Below are 18,035 nucleotides of genomic sequence, written 5' to 3'. Positions count from 1 at the left end.
ACAGGGGGTAGGGGGTGTGTATTGGGGAACCAGTTTCAACAGAACCTCAACTAGTTGTACTGTTCTGCTTCTTGTTACAGAAGGATCTCACAGTATTGAGAGCCATCTCGTGTTTCTGTATTCAATTCTCAAATCTATAAAAGAACAGACATTGTGGAGTGAGACCCCCATGCAGTGAGGCACCAATCAGTCACGAACAACCTACTGGTCATTGGCTATCGATTCTACATGCGGCTCTCTTCCCATTATCCTCTCATAGTGACATCACCTACTAGGATTAGGGAAGGTACTGTAGTAGCGCTGAGTCACCTCAGTGAGTAGGACAGAGATTCAGACATGGGGGTGATGCTTATATCACATCCTGGGCCTAGTGAAGGGCTTACACTAGAATGGGGTACTGCACATGGGTGAGTAGGTGGGTGGGTGGTAGTGGGGAAGTTACTGCTGTGTGACTGTTGTCTTCAGTGCTGTCCTGGGGGATTTGAGACCATCATGTCAATGAGTCTTGAAAGAGACAGAGCTTTAACCCAAGAGGACGGGTGCAGAGGTCCCTGTGATGAGTGATGCAGAACCACAAGCCCTGGAATAGAATGGAATGCAGAAGGGATACATGTGTATCATGATGGACAGTGGGAGAGAACTATAGCTGAGCAAGCAGAAAAGAAAGGAGCAGTAAAGTAGAGGCCAGTAAATGCAGTACTGTTCAGTGCAGTCACAGTGGGTCTATACTACGTGGGTGGATGGTTGAGAGGGAGGAGAGCTACAGGTGGAATCAGATCTAACTCACTGACAGGTCTGTGATGGCCCCAGCATGGGGAATGAAACAGGACTCCTGATGCTTCAGCAGTTGGTGATTTACTATCTGGAGCTGATTATGGCATGAGAATATTTTTATGATATGAGAACGTTCACCAGGCTGGGGGTACGACAGAACAACTAACCTTAGCTAGTTGTAGTGATGGTGTTATGTGTGTTCTGCTGGGGAGATGAGAACATAACCATTGAATTAGATGATGGCAAGGTGATGGACACTTACTCCCTGCAGAGGGCACACCTTCCCCACTTTCTATGCTCATTCAACAGTACGCTTTTTCTCTCAGGATATCTGTCATTCAAGATAACAGAAAAACACATTGGAACAAAGACTCATTGTCCATTAGGCTACTGTAATTACCTGGTAATAAGCACAAGGCTGAGTTAATTCAACAAAATGCGTGCTGCTCAAGTAGGTTATATGTATTCCTGTGTTACATAGTTATTTCCCTAGTGAAAGATGGGTTTACATTTCCTCGTAAATCATGAGAAGATGCAACCTGTATGAGTTGTGTCTCACATTACCCTGCTTGTCACCTTCCCACAGTGCCCACTGCCCAGTGGAGCCTGCCTCAATCCATCCAAGCTTCCTGCTAAATTTGTTTTTCTCTCCAGTTTACAAATTCCACATCTGAGAGGCTTTCATGAGTGAGGAAATGTGCCATGTGCCTTCCAAAAATAAATACACATGCCTACGCAATGGTTATTTTGTCAAATGTGGTCAACAGGTCTTCTAGTCCCATAACCTGATTGGTTCTCGAAGAGTAAACCCTACATTCCATAAAGTTTCGCTTTGGCATCTTGTCTGACATGTGAATTAATTAATAGCATTTCTCACAAATACCACTGAGGTGCCTATAAGTGCATTTTACACACTGGAAATTCACTGTACCCAGAAGATACCCAACCCAGAGCGCTTCGTGACTGAGTGTATTCACAGTACAGGATTAACTGAAAATGATTTGGATGCACGCTGTCATTGTGTTCCTGTGTCTTTGTCCAATCCTCGCTGCATTTGGGCAGGTGAGTGTTTCCTGCGGTTGTCAGTGTCATGAGGGCACCTTGGCCACTATTAAGAGACAACATATGGTGTTTATTGGTTTCATTTTGCACAGCTGCTTGGTCCAAACAAAAATGTAACTGATTTAAAAGCACGTATCACACTACATATCACAGAGTGATACGTAAAATCTAAGTAAATGATTGTATTTGATATGATCATGGGTTACAATTATAATCTCTATGAGTGTGTTATGATTCAATGTAGTCTATTGTGGTTTCTGATGTGTTTAGGTAGTCCATTAACGTAAAAACTCAGAAAACATTTCCAGACCAATTAATTATCAAATATACAGTATCCTCGGGACATAGTTAAAATTCTTGCCATTATCTCTAATGTCCTGAAAAGACAGTGGGTAAATTTCACACAAGATTTACAACTGAGAAAATAGACCTGAGAGAAAGGTTGTCTGAATGCTCTTTTCATGGACAGGCTTTAATTCAACATCTAACACTGAGCAACGCAGCATTGATGTCTGGGTGTTGTTGAAGGTCAAAACGCATCAAGCTGAAGTGACAATCAAAGTCAGGAGCCTGCAAGTCCAGCTATAAGGTCATTATCCATGCATCATGACATGGACAGATACCCATTGATAGAAATGGTGTTTGGTTGACCTCAATTCCCAGGCAAGCTGCACAAACAATTACTAAGACCCCTTGATGCATGTTCACACACCGAGAGGCCCATCACTATGAATAGACCTACGAACACCTCTGACGTATTTCAACACAAAACTGCTAAACCTCTCTACCTTGTCAAAGGGCAAGGGTCTATATTACAGCAGGCTGGTGTGTGTGTGTGTGTGTGTGTGTGTGTGTGTGTGTGTGTGTGTGTGTGTGTGTGTGTGTGTGTGTGTGTGTGTGTGTGTGTGTGTGTGTGTGTGTGTGTGTGTGTGTGTGTGTGTGTGTGTGTGTGTGCTATGCCATACTCTCTGTTGTTCAGTTAGAAATTCATGTGGAATGTCAAATTGGGACTCAATTTAGTTTTTGTCCACGTTTGGTTAAGATCATGATGTACTGTGTGGTAATGAGCTGTGTGTATAAGGAGTCTGTTCAGGTCTCATTAGTGATCTTTGGCTTGTTCTTGTCATGGCACAACTCACACTGCAGAACTGAAGCCATGCAGTGATTACATAATTGAACAAGGTCACCCAGAGTATTATTAGCTACAGGACACTTTTCCTTTCATGCAAAAACTTTCTGCATCACAGAATTAACTTAGAACAATCTAGAATCCTTGGATTAGATCACCATGCTACTTTGGCCTTCATCATTGCACTGCACACCTCTCGATTCAAAGAGCAGCTCAGAACTTACTGAAGGAGACTATAGGTATGTTACCTAGGCACACCAAGATAATGTCACAGACACATGAAATGCAAATGCATGAAATGTTTTGCAGCGGAGGCAGAAAAAGGACATTATCGCTGGGGCACACAAACAGCAGCCTTTCCCTCCCTCCCTCCCTCCCTCCCTCCCTCCCTCCCTCCCTCCCTCCCTCCCTCCCTCCCTCCCTCCCTCCCTCCCTCCCTCCCTCCCTCCGTCCGTCCTGACTGATGTCGCTCCAGCAGCATAGCTCCCTGCTCCAGTTTCAATCAGCCAGGTGTTTTCACAGGATGACCAAATATTTACTTTTCTTACATAACTTCTGCCAGATGAAAACACTAATTGGCTTTCTGAAAACATCCATGAGCGGACAGAGAGGAGGAGGAGGGAGAGAGTTGAAGTTTAGGGAAAATATACTACTAACACTCCCTGATTTTCTCAGCCAATGGGAGGAGAGGCTGTGCCTCATACACAGGTGATGTTTACCCTCTGGGTGTTTATGCCACACCATCTGACCCAAACAGCCTCTCCAACCTACAGTACGCCCACCCCTGCATCAAACAATGAACGCTATGAGCAAGCAACAATTTTTTCTGCCTCCAAGGAGATCATTCCAATGACTGTCAGAACTTCCACACACTTCTGGGCTGAAGAGATAGAACAGCAGAGATAGGCTGGGATAGGAGAAAAGACAGAATGAGAGGGTGTTTAGTGTGATGGGAATCTGTTGTGAGAATGAGTCCAGATAGGATTGGAGCCACTCTTTCTCTCATGGAGTGTGTCTTTAGTGTTTCACAGGAACCCCCTTAGACCGTACAGGAGGCCTACAGGACTTCTCTCTAGCACCATCAAGTAACACCACCAGGGGCATAAGCACGCAACCTCCAAAACATAAAACTACTACCACTAGAGAACAACTCACTTTGCACAAAGGCTAAAGCCTACCAACACTACAGCCATCTCTGACTTCAAGCTCCCCATCTGGTGGTAGGGGTTGTTGAGCTGCCCATGCGTGCTCAGAACTCTTGGTTCACTTGTACAGTAGGTCAGACAACCAGGGGGATGATGTCACCGGCTCAATTAATTCATTCACCACATTGACTAGGCTGCCTACTGTGTACAGTGAGATTAAAAACATGACCATCTGAGTGCTGATGTAGTGTTGAAGCAGGTATGTCTACTCTGATGTCTCTCCTCTGGTCTCCCCATAAACTCAGACCAGTGACCTTTTTAGCAACTTTTATGTACTGTACACTACATTCTTTACCTTTCAGTGCTATCTTAGAAAAACCCCTCGAATACTTTCTAAATGCAGTAACAAATCACTTCATGTGGCTCACCAGCTACTAGTTTATCATTCATAACTCAAGCCAATGTACATTAACTTGTTGTTGTTGGTGAGGTCATTTCTCTGTTCTGTCCAGTGATTAAGTTGCGAGGACATTTGCCTTTGCAGTGTATGTGTAATGAACACGATGGAAGACAAAGAGCTGGTTTCAAGCGCAGGGCGCAGCAGGTGTTTATTTGTAAAGGACCACAGGAAGAGGCAGGTAGCTGGTCCAGGGGCAAGCAGGTGGTCATACACAGGAAGAGGCAGGTAGCTGGGTCCAGGGGCAGGCAGAAGGTCATACACAGGAGGAGGCAGGTAGCTGGGTCCAGGGGCAGACAGAATGTCATACACAGGAGGAGGCAGGTAGCTGGGTCCAGGGGCAGACAGAATGTCATACACAGGAGGAGGCAGGTAGCTGGGTCCAGGGGCAGACAGAATGTCATACACAGGAGGAGGCAGGTAGCTGGGTCCAGGGGCAGACAGAATGTCATACACAGGAAGAGGCAGGTAGCTGGGTCCAGGGGCAAGCAGGTGGTCATACACAGGAGGAGGCAGGTAGCTGGGTCCAGGGGCAGACAGAATGTCATACACAGGAGGAGGCAGGTAGCTGGGTCCAGGGGCAAGCAGGTGGTCATACACAGGAGGAGGCAGGTAGCTGGGTCCAGGGGCAGACAGAATGTCATACACAGGAAGAGGAAGGTAGCTGGGTCCAGGGGCAAGCAGGTGGTCATACACAGGAGGAGGCAGGTAGCTGGGTCCAGGGGCAGACAGAATGTCATACACAGGAGGAGGCAGGTAGCTGGGTCCAGGGGCAAGCAGGTGGTCATACACAGGAGGAGGCAGGTAGCTGGGTCCAGGGGCAAGCAGGTGGTCATACACAGGAGGAGGCAGGTAGCTGGGTCCAGGGGCAAGCAGGTGGTCATACACAGGGGTCCTAAGGCCACAGGACAGGCAGGGAAAAGGCTAGTAACTTCATCCGGGAGATCAGGCAGTAGGTAGATAACAGGAAATCCGATAAAGTACAGGCAGGGAATAGGCAAAAGGCGTCGTTAGTGAGGCAGGCCAAAACTATCATACACGGGAGCATTACATTTTGGGAAAACCAGAGCTCCCAATAGAAGTGTGTCACAAAACAAACAATACCTCACAATGATGGGCTGCAAAGAACTTAACAGTGTGTGATAATGACATACAGGTGTGCGAACAGATGATCAGAATTTAGGTGATTGGCATCTGGAACCTGAGCTGCATTCAGGGGCTCTATGTGTTTGAGAGTGGGAGTTGGAAGCAGACGTTACAGAATGTGGTCTGTACAACTGAGTGATGTCAAATTCTAGGAAGCTAATGTAAGAGTTAGTTCTGCCTCCATCCTCTGACCAAGTCACCTGTGTCTCACGGTCCCTGACTTAAGTTTAGATTAGGCAATCATCTATCAACTGTAACTGCATTTCAATTGGCTACACAGAGAACATTCATTGCCTATGTCAGTATAGGAAAAATAAGTTTGCATGCTCCTCAATGTTTTAATGGATCTTACAAACCCATGTTTGTAACCTGCCCCTTTGCTAAAATGCAGTTAAGATCTTCCTGAATTACGGCTTTTTAAAATACAGTAACTGCAAATGAATTGCCTTTTTGGGGATGACTCTCTTGTCAAGTTATCCCTGTATAGCCCTTTTTAACTGTTCCACTGCCCCTGACTTCCCCTGTTTCTGTTGGACAATAAAGTGTTCACCTGCTTACCATGCCCTGTCCCTGTAGGACTGTCCCAGCAGGCAGGACATGCAGAGCTCCCTAAAGCAGGTCCACAAGCTGCTGTCGACCCACGAGGCTGCATACCTTCAGAGCCTCCGCACCCTGAGGAAGAAACACAGCCACCAAACAGACTGGCAAAGCAAACAATGGTAAGTCTGCACACAGCCCAAACATCAGTCAAAGACGCAACATGCAACATGCTTAAATAGATTTCTTCATGTTCTTTTTAAGTACACTGAAATGCCTAAAATGGCTTTTAGTAGGCCTGCTGCTTTTTATTTTATAATCCAAAAAACATCAGTTGCAAGAATGTGAAGGTTTGTATTACTAATGTTTCTGCTATTGTTGTCAACCTCATGAACGAGAACCAATCGTGATTCAGTAAGTTGTGTAGGCCTACTGCACAGCCGGACAGAGTAGTCCTGGTAAAACTGCTATTAGCAGAGTCACGCTGCGTTCTAAAAATGTTAACTCTGGTGGATTGTTATTCCTTTGCTACTACTGGTATGTAATTTGACATTTGGTGGTTAGCGGTAGGTAGAAATGTTAAATTGAACTCCTATGGACCTATGGCTGGAGAGTTAAGTCTTGGCTTATGTCCCCCTACCAACCGCCCCCCACCGCTTTACAGATACCTGTCTAAAACTGGACACGCCTGCCAACAGCAGGAAGTTGGGAAAGGCGCAGAACCCAGGTCACGAGGTTCACTTCCTGTGTGATGCGGGTTATGAGTTGGTGGGAGCAGAGTTCAGGATGTGTCAGGAGAGCCTCACCTGGAGCGGCCAGCAGCCCACCTGCAGCAGTGAGTGACCCTACCATCTGCTACAGATTACCCTACCCCTAATCCAAACCTTAACCATTAGTGAGATTAAACACATATCTGACGTGAAATCACTATCTTTTGTCAACTACCATCTACTTCTCTGGCTCCTGTCAGGTGTCCCCCCCTTATCTTCTCCTTTCCTCTTCTCTGTCCCGTCACTCATCTATTTATCTTCTCTATCATCTCTCTCCCGTCCTTGTCAGCATCTTCTTTGTGCCCCCCTCTTTTCTTTATCTCCCTTTCCCTCATTTTAAACTTCATGCATATTACTAACATTTATAAGATGGCTTGCATCCATATGCGTTTCATTATCACATTTCCTTTTTATGTATTTTCATGGCCATCCAGAATGGGTTATTGAATCCAGTGACTGTGACACATAGTGATAGCAGCCCTCTGTCTTGACAGCTCGCTAACATTTAGATAACACTTCAAAGACGTTCTGTCAGACTAAAAGTCAGGCCATCCCTTTTCGCTCCAGTTAGGTCGAGTACTCACACACACGGATGCACACGCACATTCATGCTCACGCACGCAAGTGTGTGCATGCACACACACACACACACACACAGAGAAGGAGCTTTTCTCTTTTGGTTCATGCATCAGAGCTATAAGGTTCCACCTGTGCTTGTCAGTGAGTTGCCGAGCCAACATTTACATCAGGGCTAATATTACTTAATTCTCCTCTCTTGACTAATCCCTTACTCCTCCTGTCTTTCCTCAGACATAAATGAGTGTGCCTCGTCTCCCTGTCTGAACGGGGGGACATGTGTGGACGAGATGAACCAGTTCTCCTGCACGTGTACCAAAGGCTGGGCCGGAGCCACCTGCCAGAGCCCTGTGCCAACATGTAGGTAGAGATGCTTAAGCAATAAGGCCCAAAGGGGTGTGGTATATTGGCCAGTATACCATGGTTAAGGGCTGTTCTTATGCACGACGCAAAGTGAAGTGCCTGGACTCAGCCCTTAGCAGTGGTATATGGGCCATATACAACAAAATCCTTGAGGTGCCTTATTGCGATTATAAACTGGAACCAGAACTTAGTCCTATATATATCTCTATGCTATGTCTAACTAGTAGCAACAACACACAAGGGCCAGACACCGAGGGAGACCCAGGTCCACTCCCTCTCGCTGGTTCTGGCTGGCTGGGCTATCATACACACTCAGGGCTCCAGGCAGAGCCTGCGCCTCAATACGGCCCAGTGGCTTTGTTTCTCTCTGTCTGTTTGTCTCATTTCTCCCCCATGTGTACAGTACACTGCTGTAGGTGAGAGCCACACACAGAGTAATGGGGATTTGGATGGACTTTGACCATGACTAACACTGCTTGCACTGTGTGGGAGCCTTCTATAAGTCTATCATCCCACTCACACACAGCCCACTGATAGAGGGCTGCATGGTGCAATGGATGTGAACACTGAGGTCAGGATATGTTGGGAATCTACAGTGTTGCATGACGGTTTAATTTCATTTAAAAAAAGTTGAATGTAACCTAACATAAATTGCAAGTCAGTCTAAACCAGTGTTGTAGTACTCGAGACCGTCCGCCCACATCACAGCTTTCATGCCACGCAGCCAGGTCAATCAAGGTGTAGATGGAGGATCACCAGATCAAGACCCTGTCATGGCCAGGCCCAGTCTCCAGACCTGAACCCCATTGAAAACCTCTGGAATGTGATCAAGAGGAAGCTGGATGGTCACAAGCCACCAAACAAAGCCGAGTTGCTTGAATTTTTACACCAGGAGTGGCATAAAGTCACCCAACATCAATGTGAAAGACTGGCCAAGATGCTTGAAAGCTGTGATTGAAAATCAGGTTTATTACATATTATTATATGAAATATTGATTTCTGAACTCTTCCTAAGTTAAAACATTAGTATTGTGTTTAAAAATTAATATGAACTTATTTTCTTTGCATTATTTGAGGTCTGACAGCACTATCATTTTTGTTATTTTGACTAGTTGTCATTTTCTGCAAATAAATGCTCTAAATGACAACTATATTTTTATTTGGAATTTGGGAGAAATGTTGTCAGTTTATAGAATAAAATAAACTTTTTCATTTAAAAAAAAACAAAAAAAAACACATACCTATAAATAGTAAAAAGCAGAGAAACTGATAATTTTGCAGTGGTCTCCTCATTTTTTCCAGAGCTGTATATTCACATGTGCGCAGCACACACAGCCTAGTTTCAGCAGAATGTCATCTGCAGGCAGCAAGAGTGCACATCTCTCAACTGTTTTTTTGGAATAGAGCAGCTCACACATGCCTGTGTTAACACTCCTGGAGGCTACCGCTGTACCTGTCCTGCTGGATACAATGTCACCCGCGATGGACGCAACTGCAAAGGTGAAAGGAGACCACACACACTGTACCAAAATGCTCCCGCAGCGCTGAACACACACACTCACACACACCATCAAATCCTTTGGCTCAAAACATGCCAGTTATGCCAGATGAATACTAAACATTTGAATAGTCTACCACAAAGAGAAAGAAGATCATTTGGCTGAAGGATAATGAATGTTTCCTATTATTTCCTATCCGTTGTAGCTGTAATTCCATGCAATCCTGTTATCCACTGGCTGAATAATTAAACAAACCATACATCTGGTCTGAATAAATGTTTGTTTTTGTAGACAATTACAATAAATCAGTTATTTCTCTGTCTCGCTCTGTTTTCTCTCCGTCTCTTTATCTGTCCCTCACATTTACACACATTATTCTCCCTCTCTCTCCCTGGCCTGTAGACATAGATGAGTGTGCCACTAGACTGAATAACTGCACCCGGGACCAGATGTGTATAAACAACTACGGAGGGTTCCAGTGTGTACGTGTGGACTGCTCCCGCATACGACACGCCACCTACAGCAAAACCTCACCCCTGTGAATACCTCCTCTTATAGTTAATCAAGAAAAGATTTGATAACTATTTTTATCAGTCTCTTGCAATAATCCCTCTTAATGCCTATATCCTTCCCCGTTCCCCAGGCGTTGTGAGCGTAACCCCTGCTCTGTGGACAACAAGGTGTGCTCTCAGGCCCCTAACTCCATCTCCCACCACTACCTGTCTGTCGTATCCAACCTGTCAGCACCACGCACCATGTTCCGTGTGTCGACCCTCCGCCTCATGGGCGACACACTGCGTTTCTCCCTGCTGGGCCGCGGGCAGGTCCGACGCCACTTCAAGGTGCAGCGGTCGGACCGCCAGACAGGCCAGCTGGTGCTGGGGAGCCCGGTGCAAAGACCTGCTACACTGGAGGCAGAGGTGGAGATGACTGAGCTGGAGAAAGGGGTCCAGCTGGGGCGGTACTTCACCAAGATCACCATGTTCATCTCCCAGTACGAGTTCTAGAGGGAGAGAGAAAGGGAGGGGTGTGAGTTGAGGGAGGCCAGCTGGAGGTGGAGGGAGAATGGAGGGAAGAAAGTGGATATGGTGAACGGGGGGGGGGGGGGGGTATGGAGAGGATTTCAAAGAGACAATAGTTTAGATAAGAGTTTGGACGAAGGGCCGTTGGCAGAGGGGTGCATGAAAGGGTACTGTGGTAAGAGTTTTGGAGTGGGGCAGTGGCTAGGGGGCTGGGAGGGGGGTAGAGAGGGTTGAAGTCCTAAGGATCAAAGAGGGACTAAAAGGAGGGGAAGAGGGAGTCTAAGTTGAGTCGAGACATACAGCTATGGCAGGAACGGATGCATTTGGTAGAGTTGTATCAATTCTAATGACAGAAAGGGAAGGGTTCAGTTATGGTTTAGGGGCGTGCAAAATTATGGATGGGGACAAGGGGTCAAAGACATGAAAATTAGAAAATGGCCACTTGTGGTCGAGATTGAATGTTTCCTCACTGTAGCAGAGAGAGTGAGAGAGAGCTGGGCTTGTAAATACGAGCTCCTTAACTGGTTTTATTGTTTTACATCCAACATATGACAATCAATATCTGTAAGATGAGAAGACATGAAGCTACACATTGGCAATCCTTTATTTCCTGGTCTTGTGTTAAACTTATTTTGATACACATGTTGAAGTCGAAGTTTACATACACTTAGGTTGGAGTCATTAAGACTCCACAAATTTCTTGAAAACAAACTATAGTTTTGGCAAGTCGGTTAGGACATCTACTTTGTGCATGACACAAGTAATATTTCCAACAATTGTTTACAGACAGATTATTTCACTTATAATTCACTGTATCACAATTCCAGTGGGTCAGAAGTTTACATACACTAAGTTGACTGTGCCTTTAAACAGCTTGGAAAATTCCAGAAAATGATGTCATGGCTTTAGAAGCTTCTGATAGGCTAACTGACACCATTTGAGTCAATTAGAGGTGTACCTGTGGATTTATTTCAAAGGCCTACCTTCAAACACAGTGCCTCTTTGCTTGACATCATGGAAAAATCAAAAGAAATCAGCCAAGACCTCCACAAGTGTGGTTCATCTTTGGGAGCAATTTCCAAACGCCTGAGGGTACCACATTCATCTGTACAAACATCATGGGACCACGCAGCCATCATACCAATAAGGAAGGAGACGCGTTCTGTCTCCTAGAGAGGAATGCACTTTTCGCACCAAAGTACAAATCAATCCCAGAACAACAGCAAAGGACCTTGTGAAGATGCTGGAGGAAACAGGTACAAAATTATCTATATCCACAGTAAAAACGAGTCTTATATTGACAAGACCTGAAAGGCCGCTCAGCAAGGAAGAAGCCACTGCTCCAAAACCGCCATAAAAAAAGACAGGCTACGGTTTGCAACTGCACATGGGGACAAAGATTGTACTTTTTGGAGAAATGGAACTGTTTGGCCATAATGACCATTGTTATTTTTAACCTTTATTTAACTAGGCAAGTCAGTTAAGAACAAATTCTTATTTTCAATGACGGCCTAGGAACAGTCGGTTAACTGCCTGTTACTAGTCCAACGCTCTAACCACTAGGCTACCCTGCCGCCACTAGGCTACCCTGTTTGGAGGAAAAAGGGGGAAGCTTGCAATCTGAATAACACCAACCCTACAGTGAAGAACGGGGGTGGCTGCATCAGGTTGTGGGGGTGCTTTGCTGCAGGAGGGACTGGTGCACTTCACAAAATATATTGGAGAAGCCATCACAAAGCCCTGACCTCAATCCTAAAGAAAATGTGTGGGCAGACCTGAAAAAACATGTGCGAGCAAGGAGGCCTACAAACCTGACTCAGTTACACCAGTTCTGTCAGGAGGAATGGGACAAAATTCACCCAACTTGTTGTTGGAAGCTTGTGGAAGGCTACCCAAAACGTTTGACCCAAGTTAAACAATTTAAATGCAATGCTACCAAATACTAATTGTAAACTTCTGACCCACTGGGAATGTGATGAAAGAAATGAAAGCTGAAATAAATAATTCTCTCTTATTATTCTGACATTTCACATTCTTAAAATAAAGTGGTGATCCTAACTGACCTAAGACAGGGAATTTTTACTCAGATTAAATGTCAGGAATTGTGAAAACTGAGTTTAAATGTATTTGTTTAAGGTGTATGTAAATTCCGACTTCAACTGTATTTATTTTGAAGGTGTTGTAAACCCCTCTTTGTGATCTGCTTTTTATTTATCTGAGAAAGCACTTTTAAACATTTAATCAAAACACTACTGTATGATTTCTAGGGTTTAATTATTTACTTTTCCTATATATGTATGTATGTCTCTGCACAGGACTGAATAAGGGGCTTGCCTTGAAGTGTGACCTGTAGATGATCTGTCCGTCATAGTGGATGAAACAGGAGTATGATGTACAGCATGAGTAGTGCAGGTCTGGGGAAGACATCAGGCATGGCAGTACAGAGCTACACTGTGCAGCAGACAGACAGCCAAAGACACTCTGCTCAAAGAGCTACTAGATCCTTACAGTATATGAATGAGCTAAACCACACGCACTGTGTATATTGGTACTTAATGAGATATGACAAATTGAAATGCTCTTTTCCACCTTTTTAGCACTGGGTGTTTGGGGGCTTAGGAGTACATGCCTGTGTGTGTGTGTGTGTGTGTGTGTGTGTGTGTGCGTGCGTGCGTGCGTGCGTGCGTGCGTGCGTGCGTGAGATGTACTGTAGATTCGGCTGGTGTTGTTGTGTGGGTTGTAGAGGAGGCTGATGAAATGTTTCACCCCTGTGTCAAGCTGCCCACAAACCTTCCCCACTCTCTGCACTCTATCATCTGGACGGACGTGAAACCCCTGGTTAACACCACACCACACACACAGCCAATGCCACAGACACACACAAACAAGATCCAAGTGAGCAGTGGTGTGAGAACGCATACACACAAACTATTACACAATAAATGACCAGTAGTGTATAAGATATCCCACATCACAGCTCCCTCAACATGGAGCACCCTGCAACGACCACAGCACAGTGAGTGTACTCAAAAGTTTATTTGTCACGTGCGCTGAATACAACAGGTATACAACAGGTATACAACACCTGTTGTATTCAGCGCACGTGACAAATAAACTTTGATTTGATATAGAGTACACTCACTGTGCTGTGGTCGTTGCAGGGTGCTCCATGTTGAGGGAGCTGTGATGTGGGATACCTTACAGTGAAATGCTTACTTACAGGCTCTAACCAATAGTGCAAAAAAGGTATTAAGTGAACAATAGGTAGGTAAAGAAATAAAACAACAGTAAAAATACTATATACGGTAGCGAGGCTATAAAAGTAGCGAGGCTATAAAAGTAGCGAGGCTACATACAGACACCGGTTAGTCAGGCTGATTGAGGTAGTATGTACATGTGGTGGGTGGGACACAATGCAGATAACCCGGTTAGCCACTGTGTGGGAGAACTGGTTGGTCGGCCCAATTGATGTAGTATGTACATGAATGTATAGTTAAAGTGACTATGCATATATGATAAACAGAGAGTAGCAGCAGCGTAAAAAGAGGGGTTGGGGGGTGGCACACAATGCAAATAGTCTGGGTAGCCATTTGATTACCTGTTCAGGAGTCTTATTGGTTGGGGTTAAAAACTGTTGAGAAGCCTTTTTGTCCTAGACTTGGCACTCCGGTACCTCTTGCCATGCGGTAGTAGAGAGAACAGTCTATGACTGGGGTGGCTGGGGTCTTTGACAATTTTTAGGCCCTTCCTCTGACACCGCCTGGTGTAGTGCCTTGCAGTCAGAGGCCGAGCAGTTGCCGTATCAGGCAGTGATGCAACCATGCTCTCAATGTTGCAGATGTAGAACCTTTTGAGGATCTCAGGGCCCATGCCAAATCTTTTTAGTTTCCTGAGGGAGAATAGGCTTTGTCGTGCCCTCTTCACGACTGTCTTGGTGTGTTTGGACCATTCTAGTTTGTTGTTGATGTAGACACCAAGGAACTTGAAGCTCTCAACCTGCTCCACTACAGCCCCGTTGATGAGAATGGGGGCGTGCTCAGTCCTCCTTTTCCTGCGGTCCACAATAATCTCCTTAGTATTGATTACATTAAGGTTGTTATTCTGGCACCACACGGCCAGGCCTCTGACCTCCTCCCTATAGGCTGTCTCGTCGTTGTTGGTGATCAGGCCTACCACTGTTGCGTCGTCTGCAAACTTAATTATGGTGTTGGAGTCGTGCTTGGCCATGCAGTCGTGGGTGAACAGGGAGTACAGGAGGGGACTGAGCATGCATCCAGTTGCAGAGGGAGGTGTTTACTCCCAGGTTCCTCAGCTTTAGTGATGAGCTTTGAGGGTACTATGGTGTTGAACGCTGAGCTGTAGTCAATGAATAGAATTCTCACGTAAGTGTTCCTTTTGTCCAGGTGGGAAAGGGCAGTGCAATAGAGATTGCATCATCTGTGGATCTGTTTGGGCGGTATGCAAATTGGAGTGGGTCTAGGGTTTCTGGGATAATGGTGTTGATGTGAGCCAACAACCTTTCAAAGCACTTCATGGCTACAGATGTAAGTGCTACGGGTCTGTAGTCATTTAGGCAGGTTGCCTTTGTGCTCTTGGGCACAGGGACTATGGTGGTCTGCTTGAAACATGTTGGGATTACAGACTTAATCAGGGACATGTTGAAAATGTCAGTGAAGACACCTGCCAGTTGGTCAGCACATGCCTGGAGCACACATCCTGGTAATCCGTCTGGCCCCGCAGCCTTGTGTATGTTGACTTGTTTAAAGGTCTTACTCACGTCAGCTACGGAGAGGGTGATCACACAGTCGCATATATAGGCACTGATGTAGGTGTAGAGTGTGAGGGGTTAACCAGCCCAGTGCAGCCACACAGAGCCAGGCAGTGTGCATCAGTGGAGACAAACAGGCACTAACAAGCTGAACCTAGCTCCACCTCGGAGTCACCCTGTTGGGCTGAGAGAGAGACGATGGGGGGAGGGGGGGGGGCTCCCCTGACCTGGGTGAGACCCACTAGGGGACCACAGGGGGGGGGGGGGGGATCCCAAAATAAGATTGCACACTGAGGGACGGGGGAAATGATAAAGAGAGATAGAGGGAGAGAGTGATGGCTGAATAGAGTGGTCTGAATATCAAGCAATTCAAAGCAGTTAGTCAGTCATCGGCTGAAGGCTGCTGTGAATTAAGAGACCAGTGTCTCTATTTCTGCTCTGAAAGAGACCCCTCGCTGTTCTTCACTCTGTCTGTATCTCTCTCCCTTTCTGTCTTGATGAAAGGAAGGGACAGAAAGAGAAAGGAAGAAAGGAGATGTATAGTTGAATGGCATCCTGTCCCAATGTTGTCTGTCCCCGGGGGAGGAACAAAGCTGATGTGGTGATGAGTCAGTCCCCACATCCTCTCTGACCCCTTCCACACCACTCCTCTCCTCACCCCCTCCTAACCCTCCTGTCTCTGCCCACCCAGGACTACCTGTATCTCACCCGCACCCTCCCCCTGTCCTGAATACGAACGCTACACTCTTACCTCACTTCTCTCCTCTTTTCAATCTGTCTCAGACCTCACACAGACACATTAAAGGCCCAATGCAGCTGTTTGTTTTTTTATATCAATATCAAATCATTTCTGGGTAACACTTAAGTACCTTACTGTAATAGATTTCCATTCAAATGGGCAAAAATTCTAAACTATTTCTTAAGATAGAATTTAATTGGTCTATTAACCAATTTTCTGCATGGTGATGTCACCATGGAAAGTCAAAACTCCCACCCATACAAATCTGTGTGGAAGACTGTATTTTAATCCAGCAACATTTTTAAAATTTAAATAGGCAAGTCAGTTAAGAACAATTGACAGCCTACCAGGGAACAGTGGGTTAATTAACTGCCTAGTTCAGGGGCAGAACAACAGATTTTTACTTTGTTTCCCCCGTCAGGGATTCGATCCAGCAACCTTTCAGTTACTAGTCCAACGCTCTAACCACAAGACTACCTGCCGCCCCAAGAGAGATAACACTGATAAATGTTTTCACACTTTTACAGTGTTAGTTTCATCAGCTGCACTGGGCCTTTAAAACACAAGCATGGACAAACATGCATGAGCACCCAGGCGCATGCACACACACACACACACACACAAACACACCCTGGGTCTGAGTTGAAAACAGAGTTGGAAACAGTAGCGAGCGTTCCAGTACTCTTTATCTATTAGTAACCTTAGACCACCATTCCATTCCAACAACATCAAAGAGATCCAAGATCTCTTCCTCTCTATCCCCCTACACATGCATGCACACACACACACACACACAAACACACACACACACACACACAGTACAGCCAATAGGGTGCTCTGATGATTTCATCTATCACGGCCTGTCTGTGGGTGCCCATGTGTCAGGTCTAGAGTGTCTCTCCTTCCCTCCATCTCTCTTTGCCTATCTCTCTCTCTCTCTCTCTCTCTCTCTCCTCTCTCTTTCCCTAGATCTTCCATTGTTATCTCTCTCTCTGTCTGATGTGGTGGAAGAGTCACCCTCTGAGCAGATAAACCTCTGAGTGCCAGCGGTGCCAACTCTCTGAAATCAATATCCTCATTCCAGTCTGGCCTCCCCACACAATAAGAGCTTATACTCCTATAAGCCTTTACCTAGTCCTCTTAGAAGCCCCTCTCAGTCAGACATCAGGATTGTATGTGAAAGGGGACACTCCGTCCCTGTCGTGGATTTAAGTTAAGGAAGGAGAGTTGGGGCCCAGACCCTTGTCTGTTGACTAGACCCAGGCAAACTGAGACATGCCCTAGATCTAGAGCCAGAGTTTGGCTGGCACAGGCCCAACCTGGGTGGGCGCGCTGGCCAGGTGAGGGGGGTTGGTATGCATGGTAGCAGTGCCCAGCTGTTACAATGGGAGGTCTGTGAGAAGTACGGCCAGGGCCAACAAAGCCCTGACTGTGCCCACGTCAATCCCCCAGTCCTAGAGCCAGGGGAGCAGGTAACACATGCAGCCAGGTGTGGAGTGGGGGAAGGAGAAGGGGAGGAACTGTTCTGGAATATGTCTGATCTGACCTCTAACTGTCCGTTACTCCTCTCCCCGGGACTCCTCTATTACTCCCTGTCCCACCCTCTCTCTGCCCCTTCCTCTTTTCTCTATTGAAGGTGTTATGGAGGTGTTATGAATTCCCTGCTGGTGACTGTTATCAGCACCTCACAGCCCTTCCAAGCTGCTCACTCCACTCCCAATCCCCCACGACCGGAGCCTGAGGGTGTAGAGGCACCTTAGACCGTCCTCTCAAACTCTCCCTGAACTGTGTGACCTGGCCCTGATTGATGGTTGCTAAGGGGAACGTTGTTAGGGGCCAGGACACCCGGCAGCACTTCAGACTGTGCAGGCCACTATCTCCTCACTTGTCTGAGTGGACTTGTGGATTGGAATGCAGAAAACCACATCCTTCCCACTAACTATCTGTTGTATGTGTGTACGGCATTAAAGTTCCCTTGTGTGTAACTCTGAGGCTACCTCATTCAGCAGTAGAGGTGCAACAGATCAGAGAGTCACTCTCTTTCAGGC

General features: G+C 46.1%; 1 pseudogene; it reads left to right on the top strand.

Moving 5' to 3' along the window:
- The first annotated feature begins 1,748 nt into the window (after positions 1–1,748).
- LOC139384567 (fibulin-7-like) lies at positions 1,749–10,465 on the top strand (annotated as a pseudogene).
- Positions 10,466–18,035: the final 7,570 nt, after the last annotated feature.

The sequence above is a fragment of the Oncorhynchus clarkii genome, chromosome 26 (genome assembly GCF_045791955.1).
Source record: "Oncorhynchus clarkii lewisi isolate Uvic-CL-2024 chromosome 26, UVic_Ocla_1.0, whole genome shotgun sequence".
Lineage (NCBI taxonomy): Eukaryota > Metazoa > Chordata > Actinopteri > Salmoniformes > Salmonidae > Oncorhynchus > Oncorhynchus clarkii.
Note: the sequence above shows the minus strand (reverse complement) of the source record. Positions and strands in the feature narration are given on the sequence as shown.